At 28.9% G+C, this 15,735-nt stretch overlaps 1 protein-coding gene across 1 annotated transcript in view; it reads left to right on the plus strand.

The window, feature by feature from the left end:
• The window catches only part of LOC143204521 (insulin-like growth factor 1 receptor), a 279,129-nt gene that overhangs the window by 12,347 nt on the left and 251,047 nt on the right, over positions 1 to 15,735 (plus strand). The gene's annotated exons all lie outside the window — the stretch shown is intronic.

Below are 15,735 nucleotides of genomic sequence, written 5' to 3' on the forward strand. Positions count from 1 at the left end.
ATATATATATATATATATATATATATATATATATATATATATATTGGAAATAACACATTTTATTTAATAAAGTATTTTTTTATATATTTTAAAATCTCCTGATACCAACTATGGGTTTATCTGGACTGGGCCTAAAGTTTAACGTGGGCACGGTCCTCGGCATTAATAATCCCAGAAGTCATCCGGTCTTACTCAGCCTGGTTACTGGCGTGACTTGGATCATTTTCCTTATCGGATTTTACACTCTTGCCTAGAACATTCACAAATGTTAAACAATCACAAACATATATTTACGACCATGCCCCAGCAGGATTCGAACCCGCGACTATCGCAACAGTAGCTGTACCGTCCTGTCGCCTTTACCACTGCGCCAACCAAGCCGGCAAAACATATTTTTAATATAAACAAGCATTAAATTGTTAGGAATACTATCTGTGAACTCTATTATATTTTGAACTCTATTACTGTGAAAGTAAACAGTCTAGTATTGTTTTTAAAATCATTTTAATTAAAATGAATCTTTAATTTTGGTATTATTATATTATTTGTTATGTAAATAGCATTTTTAAATTGCTTTATTTACATAAATTACTTGTATTAAATATATACACTATACTATTATTTATTATATAAATTATATTCCTAAATTGTGTTATTTATAGAAATTGACTTTTAAATCTTAAGAAGTACATTTTATACGATATAAACATCCATAGTAGTATTAATATTTCATTATTAATAGTTCTAACAGTATTATTTTTACATTAAATATTAAAAATACATATAAACATATATTAAAGTAATAGCCACTGTAAACATCATGCTAGCTAGAAGGACATATTTTTAATATAAACAAACATCAATGAAACTCAAATGAAAATAAACGATTAAAAGCTGTTTTTAAATTAATTTTATTCAAAAAGGCAATTTTAATTGTATGAGAATTATAATATAATTATAATATTTCTTAATATTATTAATTATTAATAGAGTTCCTAAAAATTCATTATTTTTATAAAATACTTAACTATTTAAATTAGTTTTGAATCTTGAAATTCGTATATAATTAATTATATGAAATGATTAAGATATAGATATTTTTTTTAAAATATATTTTAAAGTCTTCTGTTACCAACTATGGTTTTATCTGGAGTGGGCCTAAAGTTTAACGTGAGCTGCGGATGACGGTTCTCAGCATTAAGCCTACCGACTGTCAAATGACCAACTTTAGAAATCATCCCAGATGACATCCGGTCTTACCCAGCCTGGTTACTGGCGTGACTGGGATCATTTCCCTTGTTGGATTTTACACTCTTGCCTAGAATATTCACAAATTTTAAACAACCACAAACATAAACTTACGACCATACCTCAGCAGGATTCAAATCCGCGGCTAACGCAACAGTAGGAGGACCGTCCCATCGCCTTTACCACTGAGCCACCCAGCCGGCTTTGATTAAGATATTACTTTATTTTGACTATGTTAACCATCCACTGAAATATTATAATTTTATATTTATTTAATTTTTAAACAAACATTATTATTCTTATTTATTTATTGTTCCCAAAAATAATCAAAGGTGTCAAAAACATATCAAAATACATGGACAGGTCTATAAATTATTTTTGAATGCTTTTTTTTGAAATTTGAATCTTTATTGTCAATTATCGGTACAATGTATTTCATTCAAACTAATATCCATCGATAACCATACTTTTTCCCGTCTTTCAGACAATCTACGGACTCCATCTCGAAAGAACAAAGTATTTTATGGAGCTCTCCAAGAATTGATACATCTTTTGGAGTCTTAATATGAAGTGAACCGACAGGTCACGACTTATATATCGAAACAAGTAGTAATCAGATAGAATAAGGTCTGGAGAATACGACAGGTCGGGTAACAATTTTTCATGTTTCCAAATATATTTTCACAGCTTTTGCAACATGTGCTCGAACAATGTCTTGCCCAAAAGAAACTTTGTTATTTCTTTGCTCGTATGCCGGTCGTTTTTCACACAGTGCTCAGTTCAAACCTATCAATTGAAGTCGATAGCGATCTCCATTGATGGTTCCATCGAGTAATACCTTCAAATGCTTGTCTTAACATTTTTTTGGTGTTCACAAAGAACACTCTTTGTCTGCGATGTCAAAAGTACCACTTTTAAAACTATTATTTTTAACCACTATTTAAATATTTTTTATTAAAATATTAAAATAATCGCCAACAATTATTATTAATTACTTATAATACCTTTATTTACAATACCTTTATTGACGATAATATATTAATTAATTTTTTAACTATATATACTACGTAGTTCAATTCGACAACTTTACAGCAATTGACGCTGAATATCCAACAAGAAATGTAATCATTTCAAAAGTTTCTCAAAGAAACTTTTGAGAAACTTTTCAGGGTTTTCGTGCCCGATATCTTGATTTGATTTGAGCGAATTTTAATTATGTTGAACAAACTTTCCATCGATTAAATGATTTTAAATATTATCTAAAAGAGGTTTCTTTCCTTTCAATTTCCTGAAATAATATTTATTTCTAGATCAGGATGTAGCAAGTTTGCGTGTCATATATATTTAACAATACTTATAGTCTTGCAAAGCAACATGGATTTTTTTTTTAATTCAAAACAACTTAATATGTCAGAGCAATAACTAACTGTTCTAATTAAAAAGTTATATCATATCTTCGATCATCAATGTGGTTTCAGGAACCAACATTCTACGATGATAAGGTTCACAGAATCACCAATGTCACTAATGAAAATCACTAGAAGAATATATTTATTCAATATTTTCAAATGTTGCTCAAGCTCTCCTTCACCAATATTAAAAGATTCGTATATAATTGACTGATAATCTTCAGTCAACCGAGAAGATGCCTATTGATTTGAGGAAAATACAAGTACTTGTGCCACAAAGAAGTGTCTTGGGACTAGTCGTTTATGTGCTGTAAACTTGGCACTTGCCTACATTCAATAAAAATATTACTGTTTTATTTGCAGAAGACACTTTTAGTTGTTGGAGTTAACAACAGTTAATCAAATGAAAAATTAGAAATAGCTATTATCCTAGTACAATGCACAAATGAATGAAAATAAATCAGTGCATATTAATTTCGCCAGAAAAACAATCAGGCACAGTATACATAAATCAGCAAGAAGTCACGTATGGAAATATAATCAGGTATCTTGGCATGCCTCCAGATGTTAAACTCAGGTGAAAGCCACAGAGTTCGGATCATCTATCTCATCTAATTGTTATTTCTTCCAATCTTCTTCCGAAGATCACTTGATTCATTTTGTCGCCTATAACTCTCAGAAGTTCTACAGTGTCATAATCATGATGCTATCAGAAAAGTAAAAGAAGTTCATTGATAAAAACAGCATGTGTGAATAGAAGAAGGTTACGTGGTATTTTATTAAGAAAAGGCATCAAACACTTTTAAATCCATGAAGATATGTCAGGATGTATTTAAATAAATGATTTAAATTAGACAACACACGTTATAATTTTTTACTCTGCACCAAAGCGTGAATACATGTATGTAAGTATAAAACTCTAAAACTAATACAAACGTGGACCAACGCCGCATTCCGTGCCAGGACCTCCCACTTCGCAAGTACAGAAGGGAAAATCAACTGTACAAGTTCGAACACGTTTCATAGTATGGATGAAATGGATGAATTATGACCGATACCCGTGGGGAACGTCCGATAAAATAGTGTCCGTTACTCCTCAGTCTTCTCCGGATTTGGCGTATGCGAATATTTAGCTCCATTTAATTTTAATGAGATAATAATTCGAGTTTGGCGGACATACAGCTTCATTTACTTATTTTTTTTTATCGTGATTATTAGATTTAATGTCGAATATATATATATATATATATATATATATATATATATATATATATATATATAAGGAGGAAAATAGGTTCTGGAGGTAAATATAAATGGTAAAATTTTGGAAATAACACATTTTAGTTAAAAAAGTATTGAATAAACGAAAAAATTTAGTTAATATATGTCCAGCTATTCTATTTTTGTAAAAACATTATATTACGGATAAGCAATATTTTTATAAATAAATAACAAAAAAATTGATAAATAATTGATTTAATGTTGAAACTATATATAAGGTGAGAAATAAATATTGAAAATTTTTTAAATAACACATTTTATTTAGAAAATTGTTGAATAAAATGAAGTAATAAAAATAAGTTCTATGTGCCTTTCTATTTTATAAAGAGACCATATTTAAATTAATTTATATATTTGAACAATTAACAAGATCTCCAAGAACTATATGAATAAACATTACCATAAAAAGACCAAAATCATTTAGATCAAACCCAGCCAATATAGTTAAAACCAAATGAAAAAGCCACCACTATATATGAAAGCAGTGAAATTCTCCTAAATATCTTTAAATATGATCAACTGTAATCGCTACTATTCTTGATCCACAAATCCCATTAGTGAATTGACTACCTCGAGCTTTCGATTAACGTATTGCACATTTACTAGTCTAAAATGAATGGATTATCGAATTTTTAACCTAAAAGAAATCTTAGTCAATACATCATAATTTTTACAAAACAATAATTTACTTACAAATTTACTTATCACTACATAGTATAAAACAAAGTCGCCTTTTCTGTCCCTATATCCCTATGTGCGCTTAAATCTTTAAAACTACGCAACGGATTTTGATGCGGTTTTTTTCAATAGATAGAGTGATTCAAGAGGAAGGTTTGTATGTATAATACATGCATAATATACTAAGGCAACATTGCTAATTTTAGAGGTTTCTAACGTGATGTCGTAAATTAACCTATATTTTTAGGCTTATTTAGCAATTAGCAAAAACGCTGCCTAACCCTACGAGTTAGATCAAATTAATGTACTACAGTATTGTACACCATAAAAAGGTCTACAAAAAAGCCCACGATGGTATATGTTTATCTTTTTGGGATAACCCACATTAACCATTTTTATTGTTTACTTTTTACGTGAGAAAATGGCTTATTTACGAAGCTATTTTAAGCAATACGGCATTAATCCTTATCGAATTAAGTACCTTAAATACAGTGTGCAATTAATATAGATCAATATGGTTCCTTACAGCACGTAAATTAAACAAATATTTTCGGAGATATTACAAATTTAAAATTTGCTTCTAAAAATGTGTAATGTAATAAAAATTGTATGAATTTAAATATTCCAAAGATAGCAGGAAATCTTCATAGTAAGTATAGGGGAAGAGGAATTGTTTTACTCAAAATTTAATGCGTGCAGGCCAAGGGCAGTAATGAATGAACCAAAAATACTGGATCGATTTTAATCATGTTTTCATTGAGTGACATAGGCATATATATATTATGCCCGTGCAAAGTCGGAGCGGGCCGCTATGTTTTTATATACAACGTTTATATTTTTTCTGTAGTGTATTTAATTTAGTATCAGCATTGCACCCGTGCGAAGCCGGGGCGGGTCGCTAGTCTTACCTATAAAATAAAATTTAAATCATTACTAAAATACTTTACAGTTGTTACAATTTTTGCTACTAATCTTGATGGACAAACCTCATTAATGACTTGAACACAACAAGAATCATTTTATTCTCTGTTCTTGTTATTGAAAATGATGTATTATTAATTTGGCAGCTAACATTCCCACTATAAATAAAATTGATGCTGTTTGGATTTTATAACTTTTACAAATATAACCTGACATTCCGCACTTACGCTCGTTATTGCATATTTTAAAACCAATATATGTTAAACCACCAATAATAACACAACAATTTGATTATTAACCATTATTACCATAGAATTGTTAATGTAACACAAAATCGACCGTACCGATCAACTCGAAAAGATTGGACCGCCATTAGAAAAGGAAGATGATATGGTTTATTGTTTTCTATGGTTTATTCTATTCAGGATATTGCGCATGCGCCAATCCCGGAGATGACTGAGTAGTAACGTATCCTCCATAAAATAAGCGGATAAGGCCTGGCCAGATATCAATCCAGTCTCTCCACCTGACGAGCCGTAACAGTGTCGTGAGGACAGCTCTTACGTCACACTCTTCTAGGAATCTAACTAGAGTTGTATTCGGGACACTTCTTGGGATGGGATGAAGAACATATGCTCACAAGCACATGTACATTGATTTTTGTGGGAAAGATAAATAAAATCGCTTGGAATGACTTCAATGTCGTTATATAATTACAAGAATAATACAAAGCGAACAAATAATAAAAGCAACCCTTTTTATAGCCTTATTAAAATTAAGTTTGACTCATTTTTTTATTAAAGTTGTAAACGTAGTAAACAATATTCAAATTACATCATAAAATGTTAAATAATTCAAGACTCAGATGCTCCTCTATGGCATATAAATCCCCAATAAATCATAAAACGTAGGAATACCACTCTGCTGGTAGAAAAACAACTTTATAGCTTGGTCAACAAATACCAAAAATCAATTCTTAGTTTCGTTCTGAAAAGACGTATTTTCGCCATTTCTTATCGGATGACTGTTGGGGCTCGATTAATACCGGTTTTTTAAATAGACTGGGCGTTTTTTTACGTCGAGTTTTGTCTATGATACGATCATTTTAAGCGATATTCTAGAATCAGACCTGTTTTAGGCTTATAGTGACCGATTTAATTTGATTTGTTTTAATTTTTAAATTAATTTTAATATTAGGATACTTGTACCAAGCGCAAAATAAAAAGGAATGAAGAAAAGAAAACGAGACGAAACAGTATCTTTGAAATTAGTTGGTTTTTAATTCACTAAATTAATTATTTCGTGTAAATTCACCAAGAAAAGAATCTTATTGTGATGTTTTATTTAAATCGAATTCAAATTTGTTTGGTAGCCGTCTTAGTGGCGCAGTGGTAAAGGCGATGGGACGGTCCTCCTACTGTTGCGATAGCCGCGTGTTCGAATCCTGCTGGGGCATGGTCGTAAATTTATATAAGTGATTGTTTAAAATTTGTGAATGTTCTAGGCACGCGTGTAAAATCCGATAAGGAAAATGATCTCAGTCTTCTGGGATGATTTCTAAATTTGGTCACTCGCCAGTCGGTAGGCTTTTAATGCTGAGGAACGTAGTTCGGAGCCCACGTTAGACTGTAGGTCCAGTCCACATAAACTCATAGTTGGTAAAAAGAGACTTTAAAAAATATATAAAAATTTACTGCACTTCACTGAATATGTTTGAAAAACTGCGATATTTTTTAATATTCCGGATAAAGATAAAATTCTCAGAATATATGTATTTTGGGGTGAGAGAAACGAAAATCCATGTTAAATTGCTTTAGAACTGACCGTTTCAAAAATATCTAAAGAAAACCGAGATCCATCTGTTTTTTGAAAATACACTTTTTATCATATATCTTAGAAACTGAACATTGTACACAAATTATTATATCACCATTCGATTCAGCGTAAAATTCCTTATAAACGTGGTAATTTATATTAACCTGAGATTACTTGAACTGAAATGGGAACAAAAACATTGAAAATGGCAAAAAATCGCAAAATTTCCGACCATTTGCATGGAAAAACTGCGATATATTTTGATATCTCGGATAAAGTTAAAACTCTCAGAATATATGTATTTGGGGGTACGAGGAACGAAAATCCATGTTAAATTGCTTTAGAACTGACCGTTTCAAAAATATGTAAAGAAAACCGAGATCCATCTATTTTTTGAAAATACACTTTTTATCATATATCTTAGAAACTGAACATTGTACACAATTTATTATATCACCATTCGATTCAGCGTAAAATCCCTTATAAACGTGGTAATTTATATTAACCTGAGATTACTTGAACAGAAATGGGAACAAAAATATTGAAAATGGCAAAAAATCGCAAAATTTTTCCGACCATTTGCATTGAAAAACTGCGATATTTTTTAATATTTCGGAAAAAGATAAAATTCTCAGAATCTATTTATTTGGGGGTGCGAGAAACGAAAATCCATGTTAAATTGCTTTAGAACTGACCGTTTCAAAAATATGTAAGGAAAACCGAGATCCATCTGTTTTTTGAAAATTCACTTTTTATCATATATCTTAGAAACTGAACATTGTACACAATTTATTATATCACCATTCGATTCAGCGTAAAATCCCTTATAAACGTGGTAATTTATATTAACCTGAGATTACTGGAACAGAAATGGGAACAAAAATATTGAAAATGGCAAAAAATCGCAAAATTTTTCCGACCATTTGCATGGAAAAACTGCGATATTTTTAAATTCTCGGAAAAAAATAAAACTCTCAAAATACAAGTATTTTGTACTGAAAATCCATGTTAAATTGCATTTAAACTAACGGTTTCAAAAGTATGTAAGAAAAACCGAGATCCATCAGTTTTTTAAATATACACTATTTATAATATATCTTAGAAAGTAAGCATCGTACACAATTTATTATAGCACCATTCTATTCAGCGTAAAATTCTTTATAAACCCAGTAATTTGTATTAATCTGAGATTGTTTTAACAGAAATGGGAACAAAAACATTGAAAATGGCAAAAAATCGCAAATTTTCCGACCATTTGCATGGAAAAATTGCGATATTTTTAAATTCTCGGAAAAAAATAAAACTCTCAAAATACAAGTATTTTGTAATGAAAGAAACGAAAATCCATGTTAAATTGCATTTAAACTGACGGTTTCAAAGATATGTAAGAAAAACCGAGATCCATCAGTTTTTTAAAAATACACTTTTTATAATATATCTTAGAAACTAAACATTGTACGCAATTTATTATACCACCATTCGATTCAGCGTAAAATTCTTTATAAACCCAGTAATTTGTATTAATCTGAGATTGTTTTAACAGAAATGGGAACAAAAACATTGAAAATGGTAAAAAATCGCAAATTTTCCGACCATTTGCATGGAAAAATTGCGATATTTTTAAATTCTCGGAAAAAAATAAAACTCTCAAAATACAAGTATTTTGTAATGAAAGAAACGAAAATCCATGTTAAATTGCATTTAAACTAACGGTTTCAATATTATGTAAGAAAAACCGAGATCCATCAGTTTTTTAAAAATACACTTTTTATAATATGTCTTAGAAAGTAAACATTGTACACAATTTATTATAGCACCATTCGATTCAGCGTAAAATTCTTTATAAGCCCAGTAATTTGTATTAATCTGGTATTGTTTTAAGAGAAATGGGAACAAAAACATTGAAAATGGCAAAAAATCGCAAATTTTCCCACCATTTGCATGGAAAAATTGCGATATTTTTAAATTCTCGGAAAAAATAAAACTCTCAAAATACAAGTATTTTGTAATGAAAGAAACGAAAATCCATGTTAAATTGCATTTAAACTGACGGTTTCAAAGATATGTAAGAAAAACCGAGATCCATCAATTTTTGAAAATACACTTTTTATAATATATCTTAGAAACTAAACATTGTACACAATTTATTATACCACCATTCGATTCAGCGTAAAATTCTTTATAAACCCAGTAATTTGTATTAATCTGGGATTGTTTTAAGAGAAATGGGAACAAAAACATTGAAAATGGCAAAAAATCGCAAATTTTCCGACCATTTGCATGGAAAAATTGCGATATTTTTAAATTCTCGGAAAAAAAATGAAACTCTCAAAATACAAGTATTTTGTAATGAAAGAAACGAAAATCCATGTTAAATTGCATTTAAACTGACGGTTTCAAAGATATGTAAGGAAAACGGAGATCCATCAGTTTTTTAAAAATACACTTTTTATAATATATCTTAGAAACTAAACATTGTACACAATTTATTATACCACCATTCGATTCAGCGTAAAATTCTTTATAAACCCAGTAATTTGTATTAATCTGAGATTGTTTTAACAGAAATGGGAATAAAAACATTGAAAATGGCAAAAAATCGCAAATTTTCCGACCATTTGCATGGAAAAATTGCGATATTTTTAAATTCTCGGAAAAAATAAAACTCTCAAAATACAAGTATTTTGTAATGAAAGAAACGAAAATCCATGTTAAATTGCATTTAAACTGACGGTTTCAAAGATATGTAAGAAAAACCGAGATCCATCAGTTTTTTAAAAATACACTTTTTATAATATATCTTAGAAAGTAAGCATCGTACACAATTTATTATACCACCATTCGATTCAGCGTAAAATTCTTTATAAACCCAGTAATTTGTATTAATCTGGGATTGTTTTAAGAGAAATGGGAACAAAAACATTGAAAATGGCAAAAAATCGCAAATTTTCCGACCATTTGCATGGAAAAATTGCGATATTTTTAAATTCTCGGAAAAAAATAAAACTCTCAAAATACAAGTATTTTGTAATGAAAGAAACGAAAATCCATGTTAAATTGCATTTAAACTGACGGTTTCAAAGATATGTAAGAAAAACCGAGATCCATCAATTTTTGGAAAATACACTTTTTATAATATATCTTAGAAACTAAACATTGTACACAATTTATTATACCACCGTTCGATTCAGCGTAAAATTCTTTATAAACCCAGTAATTTGTATTAATCTGGGATTGTTTTAAGAGAAATGGGAACAAAAACATTGAAAATGGCAAAAAATCGCAAATTTTCCGACCATTTGCATGGAAAAATTGCGATATTTTTAAATTCTCGGAAAAAAATAAAACTCTCAAAATACAAGTATTTTGTAATGAAAGAAACGAAAATCCATGTTAAATTGCATTTAAACTGACGGTTTCAAAGATATGTAGGAAAAACCGAGATCCATCAATTTTTTGAAAATACACTTTTTATAATATATCTTAGAAACTAAACATTGTACACAATTTATTATACCACCATACGATTCAGCGTAAAATTCTTTATAAACCCAGTAATTTTTATTAATCTGGGATTGTTTTAAGAGAAATGGGAACAAAAACATTGAAAATGGCAAAAAATCGCAAATTTTCCGACCATTTGCATGGAAAAATTGCGATATTTTTAAATTCTCGGAAAAAATAAAACTCTCAAAATACAAGTATTTTGTAATGAAAGAAACGAAAATCCATGTTAAATTGCATTTAAACTGACGGTTTCAAAGATATGTAAGAAAAACCGAGATCCATCAATTTTTTGAAAACACACTTTTTATAATATATCTTAGAAACTAAACATTGTACACAATTTATTATACCACCATTCGATTCAGCGTAAAATTCTTTATAAACCCAGTAATTTGTATTAATCTGGGATTGTTTTAAGAGAAATGGGAACAAAAACATTGAAAATGGCAAAAAATCGCAAATTTTCCGACCATTTGCATGGAAAAATTGCGATATTTTTAAATTCTCGGAAAAAAATAAAACTCTCAAAATACAAGTATTTTGTAATGAAAGAAACGAAAATCCATGTTAAATTGCATTTAAACTGACGGTTTCAAAGATATGTAAGAAAAACCGAGATCCACCAATTTTTGGAAAATACACTTTTTATAATATATCTTAGAAACTAAACATTGTACACAATTTATTATACCACCGTTCGATTCAGCGTAAAATTCTTTATAAACCCAGTAATTTGTATTAATCTGGGATTGTTTTAAGAGAAATGGGAACAAAAACATTGAAAATGGCAAAAAATCGCAAATTTTCCGACCATTTGCATGGAAAAATTGCGATATTTTTAAATTCTCGGAAAAAAAATAAAACTCTCAAAATACAAGTATTTTGTAATGAAAGAAACGAAAATCCATGTTAAATTGCATTTAAACTGACGGTTTCAAAGATATGTAAGAAAAACCGAGATCCATCAATTTTTTGAAAATACACTTTTTATAATATATCTTAGAAACTAAACATTGTACACAATTTATTATACCACCATTCGATTCAGCGTAAAATTCTTTATAAACCCAGTAATTTGTATTAGTCTGGGATTGTTTTAAGAGAAATGGGAACAAAAACATTGAAAATGGCAAAAAATCGCAAATTTTCCGACCATTTGCATGGAAAAATTGCGATATTTTTAAATTCTCGGAAAAAAATAAAACTCTCAAAATACAAGTATTTTGTAATGAAAGAAACGAAAATCCATGTTAAATTGCATTTAAACTGACGGTTTCAAAGATATGTAAGAAAAACCGAGATCCATCAGTTTTTTAAAAATACACTTTTTATAATATATCTTAGAAACTAAACATTGTACGCAATTTATTATACCACCATTCGATTCAGCGTAAAATTCTTTATAAACCCAGTAATTTGTATTAGTCTGGGATTGTTTTAAGAGAAATGGGAACAAAAACATTGAAAATGGCAAAAAATCGCAAATTTTCCGACCATTTGCATGGAAAAATTGCGATATTTTTAAATTCTCGGAAAAAAATAAAACTCTCAAAATACAAGTATTTTGTAATGAAAGAAACGAAAATCCATGTTAAATTGCATTTAAACTGACGGTTTCAAAGATATGTAAGAAAAACCGAGATCCATCAGTTTTTTAAAAATACACTTTTTATAATATATCTTAGAAACTAAACATTGTACGCAATTTATTATACCACCATTCGATTCAGCGTAAAATTCTTTATAAACCCAGTAATTTGTATTACTCTGGGATTGTTTTAAGAGAAATGGGAACAAAAACATTGAAAATGGCAAAAAATCGCAAATTTTCCGACCATTTGCATGGAAAAATTGCGATAATTTTAAATTCTCGGAAAAAAATAAAACTCTCAAAAAACAAGTATTTTGTAATGAAGGAAACGAAAATCCATGTTAAATTGCATTTAAACTGACGGTTTCAAAGATATGTAAGAAAAACCGAGATCCATCAGTTTTTTAAAAATACACTTTTTATAATATATCTTAGAAACTAAACATTGTACGCAATTTATTATACCACCATTCGATTCAGCGTAAAATTCTTTATAAACCCAGTAATTTGTATTAATCTGAGATTGTTTTAACAGAAATGGGAACAAAAATATTGAAAATGGCAAAAAATCGCAAATTTTCCGACCATTTGCATGGAAAAATTGCGATATTTTTAAATTCTCGGAAAAAAATAAAACTCTCAAAATACAAGTATTTTGTAATGAAAGAAACGAAAATCCATGTTAAATTGCATTTAAACTGACGGTTTCAAAGATATGTAAGAAAAACCGAGATCCATCAGTTTTTTAAAAATACACTTTTTATAATATATCTTAGAAACTAAACATTGTACGCAATTTATTATACCACCATTCGATTCAGCGTAAAATTCTTTATAAGCCCAGTAATTTGTATTAATCTGAGATTGTTTTAACAGAATTGGGAACAAAAACATTGAAAATGGCAAAAGATCGCAAATTTTCCGACCATTTGCATGGAAAAATTGCGATATTTTTAAATTCTCGGAAAAAAATAAAACTCTCAAAATACAAGTATTTTGTAATGAAAGAAACGAAAATCCATGTTAAATTGCATTTAAACTGACGGTTTCAAAGATATGTAAGAAAAACCGAGATCCATCAGTTTTTTAAAAATGCACTTTTTATAATATATCTTAGAAACTAAACATTGTACGCAATTTATTATACCACCATTCGATTCAGCGTAAAATTCTTTATAAACCCAGTAATTTGTATTAATCTGAGATTGTTTTAACAAAAATGGGAACAAAAATATTGAAAATGGCAAAAAATCGCAAATTTTCCGACCATTTGCATGGAAAAATTGCGATATTTTTAAATTCTCGGAAAAAAATAAAACTCTCAAAATCCAAGTATTTTGTAATGAAAGAAACGAAAATCCATGTTAAATTGCATTTAAACTGACGGTTTCAAAGATATGTAAGAAAAACCGAGATCCATCAGTTTTTTAAAAATACACTTTTTATAATATATCTTAGAAAGTAAGCATCGTACACAATTTATTATACCACCATTCGATTCAGCGTAAAATTCTTTATAAACCCAGTAATTTGTATTACTCTGGGATTGTTTTAAGAGAAATGGGAACAAAAACATTGAAAATGGCAAAAAATCGCAAATTTTCCGACCATTTGCATGGAAAAATTGCGATATTTTTAAATTCTCGGAAAAAAATAAAACTCTCAAAATACAAGTATTTTGTAATGAAAGAAACGAAAATCCATGTTAAATTGCATTTAAACTGACGGTTTCAAAGATATGTAAGAAAAACCGAGATCCATCAGTTTTTTAAAAATACACTTTTTATAATATATCTAAGAAACTAAACATTGTACGCAATTTATTATACCACCATTCGATTCAGCGTAAAATTCTTTATAAACCCAGTAATTTGTATTAATCTGAGATTGTTTTAACAGAAATGGGAACAAAAACATTGAAAAGGGCAGAAAATCGCAAATTTTCCGACCATTTGCATGGAAAAATTGCGATATTTTTAAATTCTCGGAAAAAAGTAAAACTCTCAAAATACAAGTATTTTGTAATGAAAGAAACGAAAATCCATGTTAAATTGCATTTAAACTGACGGTTTCAAAGATATGTAAGAAAAACCGAGATCCATCAGTTTTTTAAAAATACACTTTTTATAATATATCTTAGAAGCTAAACATTGTACGTAATTTATTATACCACCATTCGATTCAGCGTAAAATTCTTTATAAACCCAGTAATTTGTATTAATCTGAGATTGTTTTAACAAAAATGGGAACAAAAACATTGAAAATGGCAAAAAATCACAAATTTTCCGACCATTTGCATGGAAAAATTGCGATATTTTTAAATTCTCGGAAAAAATAAAACTCTCAAAATACAAGTATTTTGTAATGAAAGAAACGAAAATCCATGTTAAATTGCATTTAAACTGACGGTTTCAAAGATATGTAAGAAAAACCGAGATCCATCAGTTTTTTAAAAATACACTTTTTATAATATATCTTAGAAACTAAACATTGTACGCAATTTATTATACCACCATTCGATTCAGCGTAAAATTCTTTATAAACCCAGTAATTTGTATTAATCTGAGATTGTTTTAACAGAAATGGGAACAAAAACATTGAAAATGGCAAAAAATCGCAAATTTTCCGACCATTTGCATGGAAAAATTGCGATATTTTTAAATTCTCGGAAAAAAATAAAACTCTCAAAATACAAGTATTTTGTAATGAAAGAAACGAAAATCCATGTTAAATTGCATTTAAACTGACGGTTTCAAAGATATGTAAGAAAAACCGAGATCCATCAGTTTTTTAAAAATACACTTTTTATAATATATCTTAGAAACTAAACATTGTACGCAATTTATTATACCACCATTCGATTCAGCGTAAAATTCTTTATAAACCCAGTAATTTGTATTACTCTGGGATTGTTTTAAGAGAAATGGGAACAAAAACATTGAAAATGGCAAAAAATCGCAAATTTTCCGACCATTTGCATGGAAAAATTGCGATATTTTTAAATTCTCGGAAAAAAATAAAACTCTCAAAAAACAAGTATTTTGTAATGAAGGAAACGAAAATCCATGTTAAATTGCATTTAAACTGACGGTTTCAAAGATATGTAAGAAAAACCGAGATCCATCAGTTTTTTAAAAATACACTTTTTATAATATATCTTAGAAACTAAACATTGTACGCAATTTATTATACCACCATTCGATTCAGCGTAAAATTCTTTATAAACCCAGTAATTTGTATTACTCTGGGATTGTTTTAAGAGAAATGGGAACAAAAACATTGAAA

This window comes from Rhynchophorus ferrugineus, unplaced genomic scaffold, assembly GCF_030347505.1.
Source record: "Rhynchophorus ferrugineus isolate W39M unplaced genomic scaffold, kcgeb_rfMv2 rfM11, whole genome shotgun sequence".
Lineage (NCBI taxonomy): Eukaryota > Metazoa > Arthropoda > Insecta > Coleoptera > Curculionidae > Rhynchophorus > Rhynchophorus ferrugineus.